Genomic DNA, 27,654 nt, shown 5'->3' on the forward strand with positions numbered 1-27,654 from the left:
ATGCATGAGCATTTCCTGAGTGCATGGTCAGGATGAACTGCATGTGTGCAGTTTGCTTGGCAAATCCATAGTGCTTCCCAGTGCCTGCATGCTGTGCTTTGGCCTTGGCTCATGTGCATGTGGGAAGATTCAACGCATCACGGAAATGCCTGATTGACTGTGTGTATGGAAACCACAGGTGCAGTGGATGCACTTTAGGCCAGGGGCTTTGCCAATATGCCAGCTTGACTGGGCATGAGCTTTGCTAATGGATTTCTGCTGAGGAAATGCAAGATAAAAATATGGTTGTCCTTGGCAGGAAACATTTGTGAAAGAGATTGTATGACATGGGCTCTCTTACCCTGGGACCATGTGTTTTCAAACCCAGGTCTTTCTTATCCTTGGGCAGTCATAGTATTTTTCCATGACTAAACAAAAGTTACCATTTTGGTAGAATGTTGAATTTTTTTTTTAATTGTATGTTTAATTTGGCAGTATTGTATGCCCTTACAAACAGTTTAAACCAAATCATTAAACTAAAAGTTGAGTTAGCGTTTCTTAATTCTGTTAAGAATTTTGTTTTAGGTACCCTGGCTCTAACACAAACTAAATTAAATTGAATTCTAGCTGAGAGTTGGTTCTGGTATTTGTGTTTCTGAAGTCACTATTTGAAGTTCTCGGTTATAGCATTTCTGTAGTTTAATTTTAAAACATATGTACTTTGTGACGACAAATGGGTTAGAGCACTGTGAGGACGTGGGTGAAACAGAAGGGTATTTTCATGTGAAATAAGTTAGTGATAAATGTATCAAGAGTAACAAAGAGTGGGCTTAGATGTAATATAAAAACACCAATAAGAAAAAATAGGTGAGAAGCAATGAGTGACATGGGAGTCCAAATTAAGAAAAAACACAAATATTAAACGGTATTTATGAGATTATTTTTTTCTTTTGAACAAGAGAGTATTAAGGTAGTTATCAATAGAATTGATTCATTTTCAGCATTTAAAAGTCAAAAGCAGACAGTAGAAAATAACAGTGCTGATGAGAGATGGCACAAACATGGTTTGGAAAGGCATACTCTGCTAAAAGAGAAACAAAATCTGTCTGCTCTAAAGGGGGATGTCTGACAGATAATCAACTGATGTTTGCATCAAGGTCAGTCACTGGAAGTGACTGCAGTCTCTAAGTTTTTAGATTAAAAAAAAAAAGTATCTTTTAACTAGATTGATCCTTAGGTGTATTTACATTGAATTAATGGAACTGCAGCTTGGGTTAAATGAGTACTTGTTGTTTTGGTTGAGATCAGATTTTGCTTAGCAAAGCTCAGCATTATTGTATTTTACATCACGGTGAGATTTTGTTAATGTGCAAAACTAAAAATAATGGCATAGCTGCTGCATTTCAACTCTCATCTTTTGGCTGAAGCACAGACTTTCAACTCCATCAACAATTTTGGTTCTGGAATTATTTGTTGGGATGCATGACTTTATCTAAAGCACAGACTGGATAAATCCATACAGATTTGACAACTTCTGGAACAAAACTTTCATCAATTTCTTGTAATGTAATTTTGCATATGATCACAGCTACTATTGTAACTGCTCCTAAGTGTTTTTTCGGCTAGTAACATGAACAAATGTTTGATGCTTGGAGGAAGGAGTGTTTTCAAAAATGAAATCTGAAGCTGTTGCATTGCTGTACTGGGAAAAGGTGGGAGCAAGAGGCTCAACTGTGCTTCAGCTTTCATGTATCTGCTTTCATCTTCACACTGATGACTTTTGACACGAAGGAGGGGAGCTTGTTTATAGGGAAGAGATGCAGATTTTCTAAAGCTAATCAACTGAGTTTTTATCATCAGAAAAAAATGTTGAAATACACATGAGAATTTACCCAGATTAAGCTAGACATGTAATGCAAAGTGTTACTTAAAGATCTGTTGGCAGGAGGAATTTCCCTAGTCAGCTTCTGAATTTGAGGCCAAAATCTGCAGTCGTTGGTCTAGCAAAACTAACTGTATTATTTTTCACCTGTTTGACGAAGAATGATAGGATTTTGCTCTATCAGTTAAAAAAAAAAAAAAAAAAAGTAAGGATATTTAGGGAAAAAAAGTGAATTGTTATGATAAATGCTCAGGTAATGAGAGAACACTGAGCTCTGGGCTCAAAGGAGAGTGTTAGGATTAATAAGATTTTTGGTCAAGTCTACATGTTGCAGATTTACAGTAGAAGACTGGGAATCTTGAGGGAGAGCCATAGAGATGCTCCTTACCCTATATAGTAAAAGCTTTCCTGGTTATTGTGCAAATAGCAAAATCTTTTTTACTTAATATCTCAGCAGACATTGACATTGTTAATGTGATTAATGTGCACGTATAAAAGCCTGGAAACTGGGGACCTAGCAGTCTGTAGCAGTGTGGCTTTGCCATACCTGTTAAAAACTTAAGGAAGCATTCTCATTCCTTGCAGCTGACAAGTGAATTAAAGCCTGTTGACCAAAAGCACATCCTTGCTACATTGCGTAGCCTCTTTCAGCTATCCTGGAGGTTTATATGATGAGCTAGCCATTCCGTGAATAAATGGCTTCCGAAAGCAAGCCAACACAACACCTACAGTGTCTCTGTTGTTTTTCCCTCATTCTCCAAGCCCACTAAAAATAGAACTTTTGCTGATTTCCTGAGGTTGGTGAATGCTTTTCAACTTCTCTCTATAAATCATTGAAATTATTATATTTCTGCTTCCTGGAGGGAAATGTGCATGGCAGGATTCAAGCCAGCTGTTGAAAGTGATCCTTAAGGGCATGGCATGAGGTTGCACTGTTGGTGCCTTTTTATTGTCATCGTATGTTGGCAGCAGCTGTTACAGAAATGGAATTTTTGTACAAACCAGTTCTTAGGGTCAGATCCTGGACATGTTTCTGTGGCCAGCTTTGAGCAGAGCTTGTCCAGTGTGCATGAGGGAAGAAGATGTGAGGTGCTATAAAATGGCAGGTCTGTGAAGGCTGCAAAGCCATGTCACATCTACCTGGTTGTTTGTGTGCTGAGTAGGAATAGATTCAGAACTGCCATTTAGCTTTCTTTTGGAGAAGAAATGTAATATTTGAAGAGTTTGGTGCTTCCTTAAAGCAGTGTGCCTTGGAGCATGGTTACTTACAAACAGCATGTAAGCAAAGGCCCTGTGGAAACACTAGTCAGATCTCCTGGAAAATAACAATAGTTTCCTGAACTTGCTCAAATTGGGGAGGTTGAGGCAGATAAGGAAGACTCCCGGCTTTTTGTAGGACATTTTCCTGTCCTCTGATTGGTTTGTGAATTCAATGAAAAATTCAAAATTTTCCTGTTTCCCAGAAGACCCTCTTCTCACCCTGCGACATAGGCTGCAGTCCTATGTGACTGTGACACTGAGGGCCTTTACCATCACTTGCCAGCACCTTTCCTGGCCTTCCTATGTTTCCCAGGGCTGCATTCGTGCTGGAGCGGGCACCAGTGATGTCTGCAGCCCCTGGAGCCATGGGGGCATGGGGCATTGGGATGCCGTTTGCCCAGGGATGGTGTTGGGGCTGAGCTTGTCCCAGAGCAGCGAGGCTGAACCCCTCAGGGCACGTTTCTGTTTCCCGTGTTGAAGTACGTTTCTGAATACTAATTACCATTTACAACTGTTTTAATGTCTGCTGAGAGACTTAGCTCAAGGGGAGCAAAATGATTGTGGTAATAGTTTGAAAAACAAGTACAAAAGCCACATTTTTAGCAAAGCACTTGGCTTGCTTTACATTAAACTTGCCCTCAAGTTCCATATTTATTTTTAATATGTTACTCCTGCAGCTTCTCTTCCTCCACAGTGATTTTCCCTTGCTGCACAGCATCCGCTCAGCTTTCCTTGTCCCAAGCAGAGCTGTCAATCTTCAAGATTAAATTGGCATCATCCTTTCCCCAGCTCCAGCTCTCCTTGGCTTCTTTCAAGTTCTTGTCAGTGCAATCTCCATATAGTGCGCTATATAAATATAGAATATATATATATATTTATATCTATACTCGTTTTGTTTCTTTTGGATTGTACCCAGTCTATCACAGTGGTCAAAATTGTTTCTGGCATCCATGGAGATAATTAAAGTGTGTCATAATATTGTGAATAGTATATTGCATTATATACATCACTGGGGAGTTCTGGATATGAAAATATAACTGTTAGGCTTATAGTCAGAAATCTAAAGATTGCCTTATAGAACTTCTTGTCATGGTTGACTAACAAATTTGTCTTAAAAGTAGAACATATCTATGAGCCTCTTCCAGACCTATTTAGACTGCACGTAAGAGCTGTTTTGAATTTTGAGCAGAGATGAAATGCATTTAATAAGAATCTGCCTAAGTTAATCAACTAGAATCCAGGAATAATCAATGGCAAAGCTACCTGGGTGAATGTCTTGCAATTTTTAAGGCTGCACTGCCGCTTCTGTCTTCACCCCAGTGGTTTGTTGTTTGTTTTTGTTTTCCAATTTTTATTTCTTCCCAAAATATGTTTTGGTTTTGATTATTATTAATTTTTTTTGGTGAACTTATTTTTTGCCATGGGGAACTGTGACAGTTGATATTTCTAAATGCTTTTTTTGTCCACTAGTCAGTCTTGTCTGTTGTGGAAGCTGCCAGGACCTCAATGTGAACGCAGAGTGGGTTTGTGAATTTAGTCTTTGGACACTGTGTATACGTTGCAGAAATGTGAATTTAGTACATGTGTGGCCTGTAGGTATATTCAAAACTTTGTGGTATCGTCATACTACTTTTTTTTTTTTTTTGATTTAAGGAATAAATAGCACGACATTTGATATAGCAGTGCCAAGGATGCCAGATTGTAGAGTATTCAGACAATTTTCTATGAACTTTGGGTTTAGATGAACAACCTATTAACTCCATTAACCTCAGTCTGTTGTATCTGTGAGCAAATACCACAATAACAGAGTGACTGCTGTAATAAGCTGTGGTGTCTACCGTTGTCATTATTGAGAACAGTTTAATTGTAAGATTGATCCAATGAAGCATGGATTATCCCTTTATTTATCTCCTTGTTTGATATTTTTATTTCAAATAACACTGAACTCAGCAATTTCTTTAATTTTGTGAAAATGCATTTAGCCCAGAAAATAAAGTTGCTAGAGAGTGTACATCTTAAGGAGCGTGTATCCTGTATTACAGAGGCTTATCTTACATGGAAGAGGAGCAATGCCGAGAAGCAAAGCAAACAGGTCCTTGGGCAAAGAGCTTTGGCTCAGGGGTCTCATCACCTCCTTGGGGACAGTGAAATTCAAGTCATATGGCAATTTTGCTGAGACTGAACTTCGCGCAGTCCATCACAGTGGAAACATCACCTGAAACTTGTAATTTGAGTTCCCTTTTTAATAAATCCTTGATTCATTCCTTTTTTTTAATCATAGGAATGATTAAACAAGCCACCTAAATGATACCACTTTCCTAGCTAGTATATTACATGTTTAAGTAACTCGTTTGTTTTATTTGTTTTGCAGGTAAGTAGCAATTAGCACCTATTTATCAACAGTTTATGGTAAGTGTATTTTATATTTAGCAAAAACTGAAATTAAACTTGTATTTTGTTCTTTAAAGCATTAAAGTTAGTCATGCAATAAGATTTGTTTCAGGTGCTAAGCCTGAAATTACATGTCCCAGGTCACTAGCAGGGCTCTGACAGTGCTCAGTGTCCTCTATGGGAGTGCACGCATTATAAAATAAACCTGTTTTTCTAACACAGCATTTGTTTTTCCCATTAGTTTTAAGCCTTAGTATGGTATTTAGTTGCTGTCCAAGCATATTTTAAAATTTAATTCGTCCATTTTTAGTGTTTTTTTACTTTCCAGCCTCTTCAGAGTCAGTTATTATATTGTTGTTATAGTGTGAGAGGTGTAACAGCTTTGTGCTGCAATGTTTGGAATTTAAACTATGTATATGGTAAATTTTTTCTTGTGGTAAGACTGACAGACTCTCAGCACTTGGCATTGCTTGAGCATTTGACCCCCTTAGAAAAAGTCACTGTGTTTTTCCTCCTCATAGTTTTAATTTTGTAGAAGTTTTTGCTATTTTTAGACTACATACAATTCTTACCTTTTTTTGCCAATATCTTCTCATTTCTTCTCTTTGTATGTCCCATTTTTTTTTCCTGGAGCATTTTTTATTTTGAATTCATATTGTTCTCTTCAACTGATCACACAACTCAGCCCTCCATAGTCACAGAGGCTTTTTCTTTCATCCTTACCATACCTTGACAACACCCGTAAGTTTATGATCTAGTCTACTTTCATTCAAATGTATTTGTTATACCAGTGGCTTAATTAGCTCATTTTCTTTGAATATATTTTCTTATTTTCCCATGGCATCTTCTCCAGAGGTTTCCCTTAGTTGTGCTGCTTGCTCCCTGTCATCTTTTGTAAAATGTGTTGCCAGAGCATTATTGCTCTATGTCAACTATCATTTTCTTCCTGAAGATTTTTCTTGTTTGTACTTGTGCATGTACATGCAAAAGTGAGGTAGATTTATTTAAATACAGACCAACAGGGATATAAGATGTCTGCTAAATTTCTCTAGACTCAAGCCTGGATGCGGAGTTGCGTATTTTCTCCAGAGGTCAAATCTGAATTCCTTCTGTCCCTTGAGACACCATTATTATTCTGCATCTCTATTTTACCTTTCTGTGAAAAGTTGGGTAGATTGCTGTGTTTCCATAATTTAAATTTTTGATGGCATGCTACAGGACTGGTATGGTCAAATAATAAGACTGAATGGATTACTTGTCATTTGTTTTCTGCTTTGCTCTGCCCAGTCTGGAGTGGGGGGGGCCTCCTGGGGGCTTATCCTGGTGGTCTCAGCTTGAGGTCCAGCAGAAGGGTTTCAAGAGCTGATTTCCTAGATGTGATGCCTCATGTTAAGCCTTGAATTAAGAAATTAAAGATGAAACTGCTGATTACACTGTGGTTATCATAGCTGAAAGCACTAGCAGTCTTTTTGAATGAAAAGGTTACCTCTGAACAGCAGTAAAAAAGAAAATAACCCTGGTGCTAATTGACTTGGACATATTTTATTTTGGTATTTGTATTGTACTTTTTACATAACTTTCAATATGTTTTCCCAAAATTGAACATATTTCCTAGCATATTTTTCCACCTTCCAGTGGAAACACAGTATATTATATAAGCAGGTCAGATGCAAAAATAGATCTTAGGGTATTGTGGTCTCAGAAATTTGTAGCATGCAGTTCTGCATATTGTTTCTGAGGCAATGTTTCCAGAAAAGTTGTAGAAATATGGACATTTGTAGTGGTTCAATTCAAATTCTGTTCTGTGAATATGCTGGAAATAGTAACAAGTGAGACTTTTTTGGTGTAATAAGCAGAAAAAATAATTAGAGTAAACGAATCATCCTTATTAAAAATATATCTATTGCACCTATACAATGAGTTTTACATTTAAAGTGAGGACCTGGATGTATGAAGATTATGCATGAAAAATATGCTGTAGCTCCCAATATCTCTTACTTGTTAAAGTGTTGAATACATTTTCTGCAAATTTTCCAAAAGACTCATTGTTTGGAATGAGATAAAAATAATGTTTTAAAAATTTCTTGTAGGCAACTATGTTTTTTTGTGTTGTTGGAAATGATCTTAGCCAAGCCAATGCCTTACGTGCATGAAAGTGACTAGTGAATGAACTTTTTTAGTTTATGAACATATTTCTAGAATTATTTTTCCTTTTATCTGGGAGCTTCTGTGCTGGAACTGTTGAAAATAAATTAATTCGTCAAAGAAACTCATGAAGAATTGTCCTCTCAGAAAGTGTTTTTTACTTCCTATTCTGGATATGCCTATTAATTGAAGATAGAAAGATCACCCTTTATTAATCTGTGTACTGTGGTCTGGTATGGGCGCTGCTATGCACCTTCCTCAGGCTTTCTGACTGTGAGTGTGTGGGAAAGGAAGACCGGTCTGTTCTTATTTCCACTGATAGCAAGAAGCAGCCACAATCACCAGTCCTTTCACCATAAAAAGTTCATGCACTATTGAACTTTGCTATCTTCCTTTAGTATCTGTTTTGCTGTTGTATTCTTTGTTATGAAACAATACGAATTCTGGTCGTATTTAATTTGGCTTTAATCTAAAAATTTAATTGGCTTTAAATTAAATTGGCTAAAAATTTAATTTGGCTTTAAGTTTTCCCAAAAGTATTGTCACCATTACTCTTAATAAAAAAAGTTATGTAAAATGCTGAACGTCAGTGGAAATAATGGTGCTGTTTCCTTTGTCTCAGTAGTTGTAGAGTACCTCCCTTTTACAGGCAGTCAAGATTAGATCTCCTATTGGCTTCTTATGGCAGAGATTGACTCTGATATAGCAGCAAAAACCATAAGCAGGTTGTTTTAATAGAAATAATTACACTGAATCCAGCACATCCCATTTCATGTCTTATCTGAGTAAAGCAGCTAGATTATGAATTTATTAAAATAACAATCAAATACCGGTTCATCTCTGTGTGACTCCATTTTAACAAGCAACTGTCACATTCAGTGTTTTATAACTCTTTCATTGCTATGGTTTCTTCAGTGAAGGAATGAATAAAAGCAGTGTCTGTCTGAGGTATTTATCTATGATTATCTGTTCTCAGTGAGTTACCCTGATATATTTATGTTTGGGAACTAATGTGTTAACTGGTATTAAAACATGAACTTCTCCTTTAGTGTATTTGGCCCCAAGACTATTGCTAGCTCTTGTATCTTAAATAAGTTGTATTTCATAGCCATGGTACATCTGTCTCTCTGGAAGAATACATAACATCGCATTGGAGTTGACAGAAAACTCATGTAAACTGTGAAGGACATTTGAACTCATTTGTGATAACGTAAAGTCTATTGACATTTTATCTCCTGACCTTCAGTGTTTAAACGCAGTTTTCTGTAGGCCATCTTCTCTACAACTAAGCTTTTCCTAGTAGCCCTTTACTAATACCATCAGACTGAAAAAATGACTTTAACAGTCTTGGGGTTCCTCTCAAAATTTTCTGCTAGCTGCAGACGATGGAATATATAACATGAAAAATTCACGTGCTATTTTGGGAGTGTGAAAGGTGTTAACAACCGAAGTGGCTGCCGTGCCATTCTTGATGTAGCTGGGGAGGATCAAGCCTGTATATAAACCTCAGTGTACACATGGCATCTTTGTGTGCTTTGTCAATCTTTTGGAACTTCACAGTTGTACAAACCTTTATCAAAATGAACTGTGAGCTTGCTATAGCCTGTACAATCACAAGGGATGAAGCTCTCTCAAGCTGTTACTTTCACTAGGCTTTTTGAAAAGTTTGAGGAAAGATGAGAGCAAAAGGGGTATTTCATATAGCAAGAGGACAAGGCACCAATTTCTTCCATCCCAAAATTTTAAATCCTACTTTCATATCAGAGAATAACTTCTGGGAGGATTGATCTTGTGGAAGATGAAGGAATTGATCAGAGGTTTTGTAGCTTGGTAGCTGTAGAAATGTAACAGGTTACTACTATTGTTTTAATTGTTTCCTGATATTTCATTTAGCATTCTTGAAAACTAACATGGTTTTGATTAGTCTAAATGTTAAAACTTGTGTAAAACAGGGATAAGCATGACTGGTTTCCTGAGTGTGGAAGGGTCTCAATCTGATATTTTTTAAAGTTCCCAATTGCCAGATTAAAGGAGCAAACACCATTTAAAGGAGCGTGCCAGTGACAATTTCTGTGCTGTTTTGTCATATGCGTCAGGAAGCAGATCTCAGGGACAACATCTGGGTGTAGGGGAGGCTGTTTCATGACTTTCATCCTTTTTACTGTCTGCAGGCTCTTTCCAAAAGGTTGCAAATTAATGCTAACTTGGTGACTTTGATGCTGGGTACTTGTCTACAGGCTGAGCTGGTAGTGCAAAGGTACTGTCACTGAGCAGTCAGGTGCTGCTAAGTTGTAATGCTGATCAAAATGGTTCATTGGGCCAAATATACTATTATTATTATTTAAGCGTATATTTTTTGTGTGTGCTTTGTAATGCTTCCAAAACAACAACCATTTTCCTAACTTGACTTTGAAGCTGTAAGTGTCAGGTTGCAAACTAGAACCAACTGGTGTGGTGCCCACACACCACTTAAAACACCAGGGTGCCTGGACCCTGGCACTGCTCAGGTCCTCTCTGCATCAGTATTGCTCAGTAATGTTCATGAGAGCAGGACCTCATCCTTTAGCCAAACGTTGCAGACTGGCTGTAGGTAGGGATGCTGGTGTCCGTGGTACTCTGTCCAAGCCTGGTACCCCATGCTCTTTACTCCAGGCCTGTGAGTAACTGACATGTACAGTTTGGTGTGCTTTTTGACAATAAAAGTAGCAAGGATCTCGGAAAGAGAGGGTAAGAAAACTGCAGTGTAGATGTACCTGCTGATATGGTAAGGTATGCTGAAACAAAGTCTGACAATGATTTAGCTTTATGTGGAAGGAAACAACTCAGCATATATATGCCATAAGTCCTGTGGGTTTTAGTCAGTGTCTTTTCTGACAACAACAAATACAAACTCTTATCACTGCAATGAGCTTTTGTGTGGTTATTACTGATATATATTAATTTCTCAAAATGTAATGGGCCACAAAAAATCAGTGTCTCAACAAGTGTATCTATATTCATGTTTTAATTCAGACCAGCAGTGCACCTCTGAAGTGAATTTCCCCTTTGGTTGGTTTTAGTTGAGCAGTAGTCCTGGAGTGCATGATCTTGTGTTTTCGATGAAACTAAACTGGAAAATGTGCTCTGGGAGTCCTGAATGCACTCCAGGTGCAAGAGGGCTTCAGGCCAAGACACCCAAGCAGAGCTAGTCTGAAGTTTAAACAAAGACATAGAAAAATCTGAAGTATTTACAGTAGGGATGACAGCACTATTTTTTTTTTCCCTCTACTGAACTGTTACTATTTGTCTGTAATGCCTGAAAACATATACCTAGCCAGTGTGACCATATATGCCTTATGGGCCCTTACTAATTTATGGAGTTGAAACATCTTTTTGTTAGACCAAGGCACTGTGTTACTTTTATGATTAATACCAATACAGTTCCTGCATAAAATCTTCACTCTTTTCATTGTGCTTGGTACTGATAAAATATAGCAGAAATGTGCATCATTCTGCAGATGAGAAAGATGCCTGTTTAGTAAGAAATTGGCAAAGCTGAGAATTATGAAATGGATTTTCTGCTCAGTTTTTAAATGTATTCATACATATTTTATTTGAAAAACCCAGTTGTTGATTGAATCTGCAAAGATTAGTCAGGATCCTTGTGTTAACAGAAGAGATGCATGAACCTCTTCCTTCAGTTTCAGGGTCAGAGCTGTGTGTTGAGCACTCCAGAGAGCTGTGTACTGATGTGCTGCACCTTTTCCACATGCCCTGAAGAATAATTCCAAAGCAAGAAATGAGTCTTTGGAGTTAATGGCTGATAAATAAACCTTTGCCCCCGTTTCCTCACAGATGGTCATTAATCTCCAGAAAAATCAGAGCGGCTGGTTGTGTTGTGTCATTGTTGCTGTGTCTTGCTCTTTTGAATACTTCGGAAAATGAAATAAGGCTGCCATGGGTTTTGGTAATATACTGTTCTAGGCACTGTGAAAAGCTTATACACCTTTCTGTATGCCAGCTGAGAGTGTTGAGTAACAACATAATGACTGAGCTCATGACATTGCTGAAAGAAGTCGAGTGTTGCTGAATTCTGGGGGAAAATGCTATGAACTTTCTCATATGACAAGTGTAACCTGGTGTGGTAGTGTTAGGAAGGAAGGCTGTCAGTGACTGAAAAGAGAAAATCTGCCTGTGGAAAAAAATAAATAAAAAAGCAGAGGAGATGAGTGCACTGTAAAACCAAAAATAAACAAAATGCATTCATAGACCATAACAACCTTTTTTTTTTTCAATTAGTAATGCTACAGACAGGTTAAAAAATTGCTCCTGAGCCATTGCTCTTCACATATGGAATGAAGTTGATAGGAATTTAATTACAGCAATAATAATTTCCTCTTATAAATAACAATCTCAAACTGTTACCCAAGGGAGGTTACTGTCATTACTCCATTTCTGTGTGGGGAAATGAGAGGATGGAGGGGTGAAATGTCTGGGCTGAGGTCACTCTGCAAAGCCAAACAGGTTGAGCAATAGTTCCCATATGCCCATAACGTCCCAGGCCAGTGCTCAGTGTGTGCAGTATCTGGAAAAACAACAAGCACCAGTTTGCAGCCCCATAGAGTAGGATGGGCTCTGTAAGGGGGTGCTCACCGAGCTTCTGGGAGCTGTGGCTGTTCTTATGGCCTCCTTGGCCTACATAGGCTTCACAAACCTGATCTGGGACAGGGAGGAGGAAAGCTAACAGTGGATTACTCCTCCTCCTTACTTACTTACTTACTATTCCTCCTCCTCCTCCTTACTTACTCCTTCATAGGTGGCCAGTGCTATTGTGATGCTACTGCATTGTGCAGTCATGCAAAATTTGTGTGTGATCTAACTCTCTACTGTGAACTGGTTGCATGAGTTATGATGATGTCCAGACTTTGAGTGGAAATATTGTCACCGCGTTGTCACTCATCATTTTGTAGGTATTAATAAGTTCATTTTGTGTTCTTTGATAGTGCTTATTATGTAATTTATTTTAAATGGTTTATGTCAACTCAGAAAATACTGGTTCTGATTTTAAAAGCATATTCACAGGTGCTTTACTGCATTTGTATTCAAGTGGCATATACTCCTTTTGAATCCATTGGATCTAATCACACACATACATCATATGGATGTGAAGTTATTTTCAGAAGCAGATGTTTCCACCCACATACTGATGGATTTCTGTAAGATGAAGTGGAGACTTCTGTATCAGAGAAAACCACTGCCACTGTCAAATCCTTTATTCTTGTTAGCTGTCCTCCATCTTCTCCAGGCTTTAAATTCAGCTCCAAAGTGAGCAAATGGCTTCCAGACGGGGGGAGAGGAGATAAAACATTTTCAGGAAGCCCATATAAGTTTGCATCATGAACACAGTCCAAGGGTTTCCTTCTGTCAAAGTTGCTGGAAACTAAATAATGTGCACGTAGCTTGGCAGAGAAGTGGCAGGCTTTAGTTCGCTGTACATGTTAGGCGTAAGACTAAAATTGCATTTGTGGCTTGGTGGTGGGATATACATTAGCTGCCAGATCCACTTTCACACCTTTGGACTGGTTATGTTCTAAACTTGAGAGGAAGGTCAGATTGTGTTCAGGTGGGTGTGTGGAGGATGAAGTAAGGATGTAGGCAAGAAGCCTTTACAGGATTTCCTGATGGACCAGACAGCCCCAGGTGTCCGTTTGCTTGGTTCGTTTCTGATCTGCATTTTCCCTGGTGTCCAGTAGATGGTGATGATGTGTTTAAAAACGCTGCTTCATTCATATTTTGATCGGAGGAAATACTGGTTTCACAACCATGATGTACTAGGTTCCCAAGCATTATATTTTCACTGATTCATTTTTATTTCTCTTTTGAAATCGTTCTTAACTTTAAAAATAATTTTCCTTTCATTTCTTGTAAGTTAATCAAGCTGCTATGATAGCAAGGTATAGTTTTGTATTGTTAACATAAATTTTGGCTTAGATTTTGTTAATTGTTTTCACAGATGTCACTGATTCTATATTATCTGTAGACCTCTTATGAAACATTATGATAAAGGAGGATGGGCTACATGATTTAATGGCCTCTTTCAAACTTGAAATTTTACAAATCTCATTTTTATGATATATTAAAAAGATAACTAGGTCTTCCTACAATACAAAGGAAAAAAGGGAGGTATTCTGAACTAAAACTTCCAAGTGTATTTCTGCTTCCACAATCTCAGGGTCAACAACTTTTGGTAACTGGGATAGGAATTTTAATTTCTCTAAGTAACTCGCCAGGGACAAACTCTATTTGTGAGGCATGCCTCATACTGTTGTGAGACCATAAACAAGGTTTCTGATATCTAGCTTCTATATAAGTATCCTCAAATACCTGAGTTTTGGAAATGCTGAAGTTTTGTACGTACTGCTTAACTACATGAAAATAGGGCTACATATTTCAAGGCTTCTCTACAAACCATTCTTTCCATTCTTTAGACACATTAATCAATGATAAACAAAACAAAAACAAAAAACTGCAACAGCAAATAGCACTGAATACACTGAGAGCAATTCTTAAAGATAAAAGTATACCTTCCTGAAATGTCTGTCCATCTGTTTATTTAGGCTTTTCTGTACTGTCTACCAGCATAATTCCCAAGTAACAATATAAAATCAGCATTATAAGTTTGCTGGATTCTGATACCTGCTTTAATGGTTATGTTTGTCTCTTGTAAAAAGTATTTGTGAAGACACCTATATATAAGCACTGTTTTGAGTATTTTTGACTTCATTGACTATTAGTATTGTTTCAAAGCTGTCGAAGTTGTTTTTGTAATGCAGCTCTTTTAAAGCTATTCTGAAAGGAGGTCCAGTCACCATTAATTCCTGTGTAAATTAAGCACAATCACTTAGGAGAAGAGACCCTTTATTTAGTCAGTTTAAAGCTCATTATACAATTTTGTAGGGGGAAAATTACCATGCCTGCAAATTAGCTGCATCTCCTAATGAAATAACTTGGCTTTTTTTTTTTTTTTTAAAGCTTTCTTTGATAGGAATAAGAATTGCAGTGGCACTGGAAAGTAAAATCACGCTATTCCTACTGGCAGTTTTCCCAGTTCTAGAAGAAATTATAACTGTGAACACATTTTGATTCAGTTTCATCTCAACATCTAACAAAAGCATCTTTTGTCCCGGTGTTTTTTGAGTTCCTCTTTTCCACCTCTTTTATTAGAGCCTAAATAAAGTCTGCTCCACCAGCCTTGCTTGCGGCTTATGACATACATTCTCTGGGGGCATGTGGCTTTCTCAGACAATAAAGCATCATTACAGTCCTCATTCCTGAGGATACCATATTTCACGTGTGAATCATATTTCAAGAGACGAAACAGCAGAACTCACCGTGCTCATTTCCAGCAAAAAATGAGGCTTGCACCCTCCCATCAGGCTTGCAAAGGCAAATACACACTTATGATAGGTGTCTGTGCTTATCTGGTTTTATCCTGACATATAGTTTTAGATGGCAGCAAATAGATGGCATTTTAAGTGCTTTGGATGCAGCTACCACCAACAGGAGTGGTAAAAGACAAAGTAATTGTTCTTGAACAGTTTGTCTTCTTCCTCACATGTGAATTAATAAGCTAGCACAGTGTCTGTAACTCTGCAATGCACACACAGCTGTCTGCTAAGCCAGTTGTTGCCACTGCACTTCAGCAGCTAAAGCAGAGATGCATAGACTTGCTGCAAACTTGAAAATAATTTTAAGAACTACTGAAATGATTGCATTTTCCTGAAAACAATTACATTTAATAATATGAATATTAATTATATGTGCTAATAGAATATGTTTGTTTTCTCTCATTTGGGAAAGGTATAAGTACATTTAGTGACACATAGATTAGATTCCTCAGAGTTTCTTTTTTTCCAGTCTTACTTTGGTCAGTTTTCATCTGTGTAAAATAAAGATTGAGAATAGTTTGGCTTTGGAAAGTAGCATTAAGTTAGACCATAAAGGAGTAGTCAGAATTTAGAAGTAGGTTCCTTTTTTTCATTTCTTTACACAACACTGTTATATGATAACAACAAGATGCAATGTTCCTTGAAATCTGTTGTGGTACATTAAAATTAATGAAAGATTAAACAGGCTTCTGCTATATTTGATCAGTATGAAACTTTCCATCAATATGAATGATATTCCTTCAGCAGTTAGGAACCACTGCTGAAGTTCTGCTGCTGGCTAGTGCTTACAGTTGAGTATTTTTCAGGAGGTTGAGAACTGGTTTTGGACTTGCTCATGATCCAGCACAGAAAAGCAAGGCTTTTTGTCAAATACTCATTCCATTTATTTCTGGGTAAAGTCACGTTTAGAACCCGATGCTGTCCATGCTTGTCAAAAAGGTTGGCAGGGCAAAAAGTTGTGTTTCTGTCTGGGATGGTATCAAGATGTAGTTTCCTGAAGTTAGTCAACATAGGTATGAGTTTTCAGTGTTGTTGTGGCTGTACAGCTGCTACTGGTTTTCAGCACTCAGTCGTAGCTGCTCAGCACTTCTCAAAAGTGAGGTATTTCTGCTTAGCATTTTGAGCCTCTGAAAATGAATCCCTGAGATAGTCCAATATTAAAACCCATTTGCTTGGAAATGTGATGGAAATAAAATGATCCAAATTTCCTGAGACAGCTGTTTTTGGAAGAAAAAAAAGTTTGAAGTATATATTTTTGACAAAATTAAAGTTTTTTCCTTTCTTTTTCAGCCTGGAGACACTTTATCTTTTATGAATTAAAAACGGAAGTGTGGTTGTTGTGAAGAACCAACACTTAACATCAGCCCTGTGAAAAATGCCAGATACAGCAAAGCCCCTAGATTACAAATCAACATTAGGGAGGAGACAAGGAGGCTTTACATTGACAAAGCAATAGGATAGAGGAAAGGAAAAACAAAAATAAGCAAATTTGAGGTGAAGGCTGCATTACTCCATCTCTACTCTGATAATTAGAAGGAAAAAAATAATAGTTGCCATAAAGTATTTTAAATATGAGTCTCTTATTAGGTTCTTCCAGGGTGTAATTAATCACTCGCCATCACACACGCTCTTTGTGTAGCAGTGTGTGGTGGTAGCACTTCATCAGAAACTAGCTGAGTAACAACTGGTTACTCAAGCTGCCATTTTCTCTGATGAAGGCCCAGAAGCTGAAGGTGCATTGCCCCTTCTCACGCTGCTGTGCCTGCGCATTGTGGTGGGGGAGGACGGGGCTGCTGCAGGCCTGAGGGTTGCAACCTGTTTGGAAAACCCCCAGCTTGGGGCACAAGTGGTGTTTAAGGTCCTGGGGGTGGAGGACTGGGCCTAGGGCAGCAGGATGGCAACATGGCACGGCCAGGCCATGCAGGGCCAGGCTCCTGTGGGGCCCCAGTTGCCCTCGGTGGGTGCTGTCATCTGGTAGTGGTGGAAGGGCAACTGCCGGAGCTGCTTGGCAATGCTTATTTGTTCCTGTTGTTGAACTAGATGCTGAACTCAGTCAAGTCCTTACACCAGGACACCAAATTAGGCTGCTGAATTTGACTAGCTGAGTGTTGGCTGTGCCACAAAATTATCGTGATTTTGCCTTTCACAGACATCTGATTAAGACACTGTAAGTCACAGTCTAATTCCCACTGAAAGGATGACCCACTATTATGTAAAAATATTTAGCTAATAATATAAAATAAATGCACGGAATATATAGCCCTAATTACAGAAGATTTTTGGCAGTAACAATTTTTTTTTTTTAGCAACAACCATAGGATAGAGAATCCTACCTACCGATAGTACTGGAGAGGTTCTGATGGTTGCTCATAATTATTACTCCCAGTTCCATCTTACTTCCAAGGGGTAGGATGAAATATAAGTAAGGGTAAGAGGTGGCCGTGGTGCCCACAAGGAAACTGAGAAACACTTTGGCTATGTGTAGTTTTCAAGAGTCCCAGGTATTGGTATTGCTGGTTTCCCAAGGGTGGGTGGCTGGGGGTAAAAAAGGGGTTGGATACTTCTTCACAAGTTCATTATTTTGTCCTCACAGGCTATACTATGGTCTCTCATGAAGTAATCAGTAAATGTTTTCCCAGGTATCTGAAGGAGCTTCAAGCCTTGTCCTGCACCATCTTCTACCTCTGAATTACTTTCCTTTTGAAACACATCTCACTGGTGTTACAAGAAAACACATAAAACTTCTGGAGTCATTCTTGCCATAAATAAAGAACAACATATGTTGTATAGTCATGCTCTAGTGTTTTATATTTTTCTTCAAGAAGAACCTTTAGCAATTAGTTTGTCATTGAAGTCCACAATGTAAACACACAGAGAACAGAATGTCCTAGATGGGGAGGGGACTTGTCAGTAGCTGATCAAGGATTTATTTTTTAATCTTAAATATGATTTAATGCTCTGTGAAAAGAATTAAGAATCCCATTTTACACTGAAGCATGTTCTTAATGTGCATATAAAAACCTCAGCAGTTTTATTGACAGTTATAAATTCACAGCTGCTGTTGGTGATTTTTTTTAAAAAAGACTGCTTCCATTTCCCCATTTCTTTGCAGACCATTGTCATAGTTTGCTATTAGCTAAGGAAGAACCTTATTTAGCAGAAATGCATTGGACTTCAATTTCACTGTATACATCAGGAAGAAAAGAAAATCAATGTGAAGCCCAGACTCAGTCTGCTGATGCCAGAGATGACTATCTATAGAATATAGAAAGGAAACCAGGCTCAGATTATTTTTTTTCTTACCCTTTGGATGCTAAAAATGACAGAAGGAGGTTACTGCTAGTGGGAGTTGTTATGACTATTATCTTCCGTTCAGATTCGGGGTTAAGCCTGGAGACTGTCAGTGCGTGCATCAAATATTTTAAGTACTTAGTATTAATTTCTAGTTAATTGATAGAAGGATTATTAAGAAACAATATGTGCATTTGCAGTTTCACGTTTGCATTGCACATCCATTGTGTATGTGTGTTGATGATTCCCATGTACACAGGGATATGTCTGTATGTGTATATAAATCATATCTATGTTTATATATGTATGTATACATATATCTAACCTTCTGGTCTATTTATGTATAAGAACGGGGGTCTGAATGACTCTAAATTGTGAATCCATGAAAAGTATAAATATCTGGTCAACAAGAGGTGAAGATATTTTTTTTGTTTTTAAACAGGATGTTTTAAAAACACAACACCCAGCTTGCAGAGCTGGGGACTGTTAAAGCTTCACAAGTGGGGTCCCTGTCTTGTACATTGCAAACACAACTGTAGCTACATCAGTAGTGACCTAAAGCTGGTGATAACTGATTTGTGTGAAGGTTTGTGTGATGCTGTTAATTTCTGGTCTCAATGTAGCTTCTGTTAAATTTACTGTCACTAAGAGGTATTCCTATAAATGACAGCCTTAAGGCTGGCTGAAAATAAAAGAGATTTTGTGATTTTTTTCAAAATTGTTTTTTTTTACTCAAAAAAAAAAGTTTCATTGAATTCAATCAGACTTGTTTTCTTTTTGTTTGAGAAACTTAAACATACTCTGCTCATGATGCTTCTTACAGAAATGTCTTTGATATATTTTCTTAGATGTGCATGTTGACCAAAATTATTATTCTTTGTAAGAAATCATGTTTGATAGCGAACGAGATTCTTAGTAAAACAATGAGGAAAAAAAAATACGGAAGTTCTCAGAAAGCAGAAAGGTTTGAGTGTAGCAATTTTGCTTTCGGGGAAAAAAAAAGTCTTTAATTCATTTATTTTTTTCCTATCCCCACTGACATTGCTAGTCTCACCTAAAGAAAATAGCATTGACTGGTCTTTCCCCAAAAGTATGGAGGTATTTGTTATAATCTTAATCAACAAGAAGTTTTAGTTTCCCAATAAATTATTTCTACCATTATATTAAAAAAAAATATATCCTATAAACTTCTCTAATGTTATTTCCAGTGTTTATATTTGATACGGTTTTAATGGGATCAGGGCCTGTGAGTCTCATATACTAACATTTACAAGAATTGTTACCTTTGAATTCTAAAGCATTACCTACAGTTCACAGTAGACTCTGTAAAGAAAATGAATTCAATAATTAATTTCAGGGGAATTTTGAGCTATTCCTTGCCCAAACTCATTCTGTGGTTAAAAAAGGACTTGGGTTTTCAAAAATGTTAATTCAGCATATGTCAGCAGTAAGTCTACTTATGAGTTCTTAATAAAAAGATGGAAACTGAATTTCCATCTATGTGTAAATGTGCATAACTAGGCTTGAGAACCTAGCTCTGAAATGGAGCTTGGGAAGTGCTAGTTCTAGACTCAGCTCTGATGCTCATGCTAGCTGACCCTGATCACTTCATCTGATTTCTTTCAAGTGCCCCAGGATTTCTTTGAAGTACCCCCAGTAAAATGTGTGTATATTGTTGTTTGCTTCCTATGTAAAACTATCTCCTCAAGATGCTGTAGTTTGCCATAGTCCTTCAGATTTTAAGATAAGTCTGAGATATTGTATACTTCAGATAACTCCAGTGTGAGAGTCTTAAAAAGCTCTTCCCTATTTTAACTTCCTCCATTCCACTCATGTTTCTTTCCAAAAGTGAACACACAATTTGATTTTTGAAGGTGAAGGATTTTTAAACTTCTTCTAGAAGGGCTATTTGCTTTTATTTTCTTTTTCTTTTTTAAATACTTTCGTAAAGTTACTTTTTATGTAAGGACTGTCTCAGAGGTGCTAATATATTTTCTCATTCTTTCCAAAATATAGTGCCTATATGAAATGAACCCCGTGAGAAACTATACTTTAGCTTCATTATTTAATATATAGGATATGTGTGACAGGAGAAGAAATGCTGAATCTGGTGTCACACACTGTATGAGATACTTTCCTGTACCTAATGATCTATGGTCCGTTCCCAAAGATGACTGTTAAATTCTAAGCAAACTGCACCTAATTTAAACACTGTGAGTTAAGTTTTAATAGCAGAGATTTTCTAATTTTAATGATGATTCAGTCTTAGAATTGGAGTGGTTGCTTATTTTTTTGTGGAACTAATTAGATGTAATCTCACTTTACATCTTCATTGTCTTTAATCGGGTTATTCTGACCAGATAGCACTCTAAATTCAGTTCCTTGTCTTCCAAACTGTAATTGTGTTTATGTATTAGTAAAGCATTTATGTTAACGTTTGGGCTTGCTTGTTTACACTAGCCCCAACATTTCCCCGTAACATTCCACATGGATTTTGAATCTTGCAGTGATCATAAAACAGTGGGAGAAACTGCTGCAATAATGCATACAGCAATTTTATAGTAGTGCAAATAAGAAAATGCATCGCATCCTTTACAAGATGTCGTTTGGGATTTGATCTTTAGGAAAAACTTTTTTCATGTACTTGTTTTCATTCACCATTTCAGAGCGGACAAGTTTGGATGGAATTTATAATATTCCAGCCTCAATTCTCTATCTATTTGGTAGAAATGACTTCATCCCAACAGGATGAGTTACGAGCATGTCTGCCGCAACTAGGAAATGAATCAAGCCTCTGTCTAATCTGTGTATCAGAGGAAGCTCCTTCTCTACTTTGAACAAATCATCCATGTCTAGTTTGAGCAAAAATATGGATATTTTGGGAAACGAATGCCTTATTGTGTTTTCTGCCTCCTTACTAGTGTGGCACCTTAATTCCCTAAAACCATGAGGATCTGACTTACAATGAATAAATCAAGTTCTAAAAATGAAGAGAAATAGAGAAGACTTCGGAAACGTTACATACGAAAGATTTAAATGTGATTCTAGCAACTTCCAGCTTGAGGTTAATATAGAGCAGAAACACTGCTAAACAATGATTCTGCTGATTGAATGGTAACATGGACGAGGGACTCGTCTCAGGCCCACAGAAAATGCTGTGTTCAGGCACCAGGCCACGTGCAGTAATTGTGGTCACACAATGAAACGCATATTCAACTCTGCCACCTGACTTTCTTCTGTTCTCAATACCTCTGGTTTGTGGTAAAGCAGCAGCAGAGTGCTCTTGTGCCTGTGGACACCATGAGAAATTGGTGGCTCTGCACAGAAAATGTCTGTTCTGTGGTGGCCGATTGCTGGGCCCGCCGTGCTCCTGGGGATGCTGCATCCCCCGAGTGCTGCAGTGCCCTGGCACAAGCTGGACACCGCTGAAATTGACTCTGTTTTCCTTTACTAGCAAGATTTTGCCCCTTTTTCTTCCCGAAGGGGTCACTGTTGGAACAAGTACCAAGTATCTCGTACTTTCTCAGTGGTGCATCTCAGCGGAAGCATTGGAGCCCTATAAAATACCAGGCAACTTTCTGGATGTTTTAAAGTAGTGTGATTCATGCTTGAGCATCTGATGCCCCTGAAGCCTTGTCTTTTGACACGCTCAATTACTTATAAATGGCCATTTTTATTAATACTGTAAATGAAGCATTTGAAAAAGAAAAGCCATCAAATGGGAACATTGCTGTGAAAATTGATCATTTCAAAGAAAAGTCTTTCAAGGGGCTAAAGAACAAAATAAAAACCCTAACCCCCTCCTCCCTCCCCCCCCCCCCCCTTTATTTTGCTTTCAATCATTTTTTTATCTGCCTTTAATGTTCCCAAAACTTTTAAATCCAATGAATCAGCCATTTGCGTTTTTTAATTCTCTTTTCAGAAACTCTAATTGTTACCACAGAGAGTGGAATTGGCCTGAACTTTTAAACTTTCAAAATGAGTTTTGGAAATTCTGTTGTAATTTGTTTAAAAATATTTAAAAGTGAAACTCCTTGAAACTCTCTGCTATCAAATGAACATTTCCATCCTTGCTGTCTTCAGGAAAAAAAAAAAAAGCCAACTGAGCAATATTTCAGGTATTTAGATAATCAATTTTAAAGCATTTTTGAATAGTTTTCCATTAACAATTTCGGCTAGACAGTATTGGATTTAAATTATCCATTATGCTTGAATTCAAAAAAAAAAAAAAAATTTTATGATGTGATTTGCATGTGAAGTCAGATGTTTATTTTGATCTCAGTGCAGGGACCAGTTTTGTGCCTACCAATGTTTGTTTGAGTTAGATCAAGTGCTGAGAGTTTAAAATGGCCAAGAAGTATTTGAAAGTGGGTACAGGATAAATATTTGCGTATTGCACAAGACACATACCTGTGATCTGCTGCACAGAGATTTGCTTTGCTGGTTTTTACTTTTTCCTCTCACTAATTAAGGGACCAAACAGAGCATTTGCATCAAAGCTTGTTAGTCCAGCTTCAGTTTATTGATGGCAACACACTTTCTGAATTTGCAAGCAAGCACCTTTACCCAGTTACAGCAGCAGGAAGCATGCCTGCCTGTTGGAAGGAATCCAGGACATCCTTAGCCTTTCAGCTTTCCTCTGTGTTGGATTTTCTTTTATTGCTGAGGCTGTTGTTGGTTTTCCTTGTTTCCTGTACTACAAAAATTTCTAAATGAGGGCTGGTTGATTTCTCCGTTTGTTATTTCCCACTTCAAAGTTAGGGTGTTCACTGATCCACTGAACAGATATAGACGTCTTCTCTTGGACAACGCTTACAAGGATCTCTTGCCTTTTCCTGAGCATAGAACCTGATCCCAAGTGTGCCAGCCACACTGGGTGGCCCCCCAGCAGAACGCCTGTGGACCGTGTGACGTGCTGTGTCCGAGGTCATTGAAGGTTGCATCTTTAAATAGTACTGCATGCTTATTTGCAAACCGTACCAGGTTATGAATCAGGAGCAGTATACCTAGGCACTGGTGACTGTTGCCTCCAGAGAAACGCTGCAGGCAGCAGCTGCGAGGTGCTAGCTGCCAGTGGCTCTGCAGCACTGGGGTGAGCCCTTGTTCCCCAGCTCCACGTCAGTGAGGATCTCAGTTACGTGTTAAGGTTACTTTGTGATGGGCTTTCTGCTGCTTTTTCCCCAGCTTCTGCCTTTCATCTTCACAAAATCCATTAAAAAAAAAAAAAAAGTAACTGCATTTTACTCCATTTTAGAGGTGAAGGCTGCTGTTTGGGCCTCTGCTGAATGATACACATTGTTACGTGGTTAGGGAGACTTTCTAAAGGAAGAAACTTCCTTTAAAGAAAAAAACTTAAGTCAGTGCTGAGAATAGGTTTGAATTCTGTTGAGCAAAGTGGTAATCTAGATCAGCCATTATTTTCTGTGGATGAGCCTGTCTAAGGACAGAAACTCTCAGCCTGTTTGATGATCTGTATTAGCACTGCACTACCCCACCAGGCAAAATATTTTTCCAACTGTCCATCTTGAACCTCAGAAGCTGCAAGGTGTGGTTGATGTCCTAGCTGTGCTGTCTGGCACTACTAGGGGGAGTTTGATGCTGTTGTTCTAATAATTGCCCTTCAACTAGTTGTAGGCAGTTATTGAATTGCCCTGTGGTCTCCTGTTCACCAAACCTACCGTGCTCAGGTCCCTCAGCCTCTCCACATAGGGCATGCACGTGGTGGCCCATTGCTGGACCTTTCTCTGGATCCCTTTTGATCTGAGGGTCTCCAGGGTCTGCCTCACCCCTAGCTTCCCTGGCCATGGTCATTCTAATGCCATTCAGTGAGCAATTTGTTTTGTTCGTAGTGAGGGCTCACTGTTGCAGCCTGGTGCCTACTGTAACATTAGATTCTCTTAAAGGCTGCTGCTCGGTAAGTTACTTCTCAGTTTCTATCGCCCTATGGGGTTATTCCACTCCAGGTGCAGGATTCTGCATTTTTCCTTATTGAGAGTCCTGTCATTTCTGTTGGGCCAGTCCTCAGATGTATTGACATCTATCTGGATTGAGGCTCTGGCATTCACCATGTCAGCTATTTCCCCTAGCTCTGTGCTGTCTGAAAGTCTGGTGAGTCTGTTGCCTTCCTATCTGAACAGAGGTCAGTCTATAAAAGCCTACTGATAAAGTTGGTAAATTTTTGTGTTTGTAGCCTCCTAAGATTCTCAACAGTGGTTTTAGGAGGAAAAATCTCCATTATCTGTAAGATTATACTCCTGCTTACCTGAAGAGAAGGAAGGACTCGATAGTACAACACAACTCAGTGTTTCATTTCTTATGCAGAAATGATGTAGATATATTTAGGTGAATGTATGAAATTTTATATATTTTTTTTTCCAACAAAAGCTTTTTTTTTCTTTATTTCACTGGCCAGTATAAACAAGCTGCTGTCTCTAGATTTAGATATAATTTCTTGTTTCGAGCAAAAGGGTTTGGTTTCGAACAAAAGGGTTTGGCTTATGTATACATAAAGCAGTGTTAGGTGTGTTAGGAAAGTATTTTCAGGTTAGATGCTAAGTCTCTTTTAGGGGGAGAAATGCCAGCATCACATTTCACCTTCTAAAATCTTTTATCAGACATCTAGTTTCACATTTATGTGAAACTTTGTATTACTTTGGGCAGCACTGGACAATTTTAGTATAAGTAAGGGATACAGGTTGAATTTCTGTCCTACCTTAAAAATGTTATATAGTTAAAATATGTTTTATGCACCCTTGCCTTGTTGCCTTGCCCTGCATTTGCTCAGTTGCTCTTTCATTGCATACAACTTATCAGTTTTCTGGAAGCATGAAAAACTTAAGCTATTTTACTTTATCTGTGTTAACTGGAATTGTACTGGCACATTCAAAATGAAAGAGCATTGCACAAATGAATGTACGCATTCATGCAACATCATACCTGAGTATATGTTGTTTAATACTGTTTAGAAGAGGGTTCTTTGGAAGATGACCTTAGAAAGGACCTTAGAAGGCTCCTAAGGTGACCTTAGAAACTCAGTGTCTCATTCTGCGAAGTTTTGAAATTACAGATGTTTCCGCTGTTTAACGTGAAGGTTGCAAACATCTAATTTGTTGGCTGATCCACCTACTGAGTCTATATGTGGTGCAAATTTGGAAGATCCAGGCCTAAGGAAAAAGTTCAACAAAATAAATATTATTTCTAGTTATGCATGCAGCATATTTTTTAAAAAGTACATTCTATATACCTTAATTATTTTTATAACAAGTGTATATATAATGTACAGGGTCCCCACATACTAAAACTTGGTTAAATTGGCATAGTTCCAATTTGCAGCGTATATTCTTACTTGGTAATACAATATGAAATCTTATAAGACATAAGAGTTTGAACTGAGGCAAAGAAGGCGAAAGAATGCATCTTTTTTTTTGTGTGTGAGCGATATTGTTTATCTTACATGCTAGCCCCAAGCCAGACATACATTTATTAAACTCTTTATATTTGCAAATTTTAATTTAAGCCAGGGAAGAAAAGCCTGGCAAAACATGAAAAGCAGCTTTAATCTAACGTATTTGTTATGGTGTGTTTTTTGTTGGTTAACTCTCATTATTTGAACCTACTAACTAAATGACCAAGTGGTTCCAGCTCCCAGTTTACAAGATAGATGATGGATGCTTTATTATTATAGTCCATTATTCTGAAATAAAAGTGTTGGTTTTTTATAAGTTTAAAAACTGACATTTAGTGACTGAAAAATGGTGGTTGTACATCATGCAAGTGTTCATGGAGCTGGAGGGAGGAGGAAGGTCTACACAAATAGATAGGTGGCCTTTCAGGGCTCTATGGAGGAGCTCATGGAACTGAGCCCAGTGGTGGCCTCTTGGTCACTCTTGGTGATTGCCAGGTCCACCTGGATGGCTAAGGAGGCTTCTGGTCTTGTGTGGAAAAGTGGGCTGAAGGTGAGCTTCTGTATAGGGGTGGGGTTTTCGTGATGGGATTCTACTTTTGCTTCAGTTAGAGGTTGTTCCTTAACCTCATCATCAAAACTAACTTATCTGGTTCACTTCACCCTGAAATTCATCTAGACGTCCTTGAGCACTCAATGTGGAAATTGCCATGAACACAAGGCTAAGCATGGAATGCATTTATAAAAGAGCCTCCAATAAATATATCATACTAAGTTCTTGTTAGCTGCCAATACATCAAGGCTTAATAGTGGAGACTGTGTATAAGTCTATACAGTAATGTTAAAGAAAATGAAGAAAACTGCACCTCAGTTTATCTCCCAGAACTGCAAATTCATGACTGATCCTGCTGATGCATATTAGGAACTGGATTATAATGTATATGCACATGATTTAAATACTCTGTGTAGTTGCTGTCCAGTACTTTATACATTTGTGTGTACATGTGTTAAAAAAACAAACAAACAAAAAAAAAATGCCCTAAAGTGAGAATTTTATTATAGTGGAAGATTGAAAGTTGAACCAGATAGCATTAATAACCCTTGAGAGAGTCTGTTTTTATTGTGTACAGTAATGTTGTAAAAACCCAAACCACCTAAAGAACATACTGTGCCTTTCCTAGCTCCCAAAATAAACAAAAACGAACAGTACTGTTAGCTGAAATTGTATTTTCTTTATTTCAGCAAATGTAACCTCCCACCTTGCTGTATAGATGGAGGTAGAATGGGCTGTTATTTGATCAGGAAGCAGCATTCAGTTTAGGCTGTTTCTCACAGTGATTTCTTTGCCTACAGCTTCTTATAGCTGTACAAAATTATTGAGAAAATAATGGCAAATGAGCTCTGATGATAACAGATTGTTGACAGCAAATCTTCCAACACAATGCAAGGAAGCAAGCAAGAAAAAGACATAATAACAGCGGAAGATTTGCTCTGGTAACCTTGCATGGGCAGTAGGCTGGAGCTTGGTGTTCCTTCACCTGAAAGCCTTTGCAGTCACACCTGCTGCCTTGAGTGCTAAGATAGAAATCACAGGTGGCTTCCCTTTGCCTGCACAGGCAGCTGAGGGTGTTCCTGACCATGAAGATAGCATGTTGGCTGCTGGCTGCTTGTTGGCAGTCCATGATTTGCTGTTTTCCTACTCACTGCGTTGTGACACTGCTGGTAGTGTCGCATCATTGTATTTTTATTTTAGTAAGCTGAAAGGACTTGCTTTGTGGATTTGCTATTTAGATTGATATTCTTAAATTGAAACCATTTATAGTTACAAGTAGTTAATATAATATTTGAGTTTGGTAACTTTTATATTGTTTTATGCA

The 27,654-nt window shown here is 38.0% G+C and overlaps 1 protein-coding gene and 1 long non-coding RNA gene across 7 annotated transcripts in view; both read left to right on the plus strand.

The window, feature by feature from the left end:
* Positions 1-17,803, plus strand: part of LOC308192816 — a 58,823-nt gene extending 41,020 nt beyond the window's left edge. The window contains exons 2-3 of the long non-coding RNA XR_013949139.1: positions 5,493-5,530; positions 17,724-17,803. This is a non-coding gene — a long non-coding RNA (uncharacterized lncRNA). The remainder of the gene's footprint in view (positions 1-5,492; positions 5,531-17,723) is intronic.
* The window catches only part of SMYD3 (SET and MYND domain containing 3), a 377,644-nt gene that overhangs the window by 173,714 nt on the left and 176,276 nt on the right, over positions 1-27,654 (plus strand). The gene's annotated exons all lie outside the window — the stretch shown is intronic.

This window comes from Anser brachyrhynchus, assembly GCF_964034855.1.
Source record: "Anser brachyrhynchus genome assembly, chromosome: 3".
Lineage (NCBI taxonomy): Eukaryota > Metazoa > Chordata > Aves > Anseriformes > Anatidae > Anser > Anser brachyrhynchus.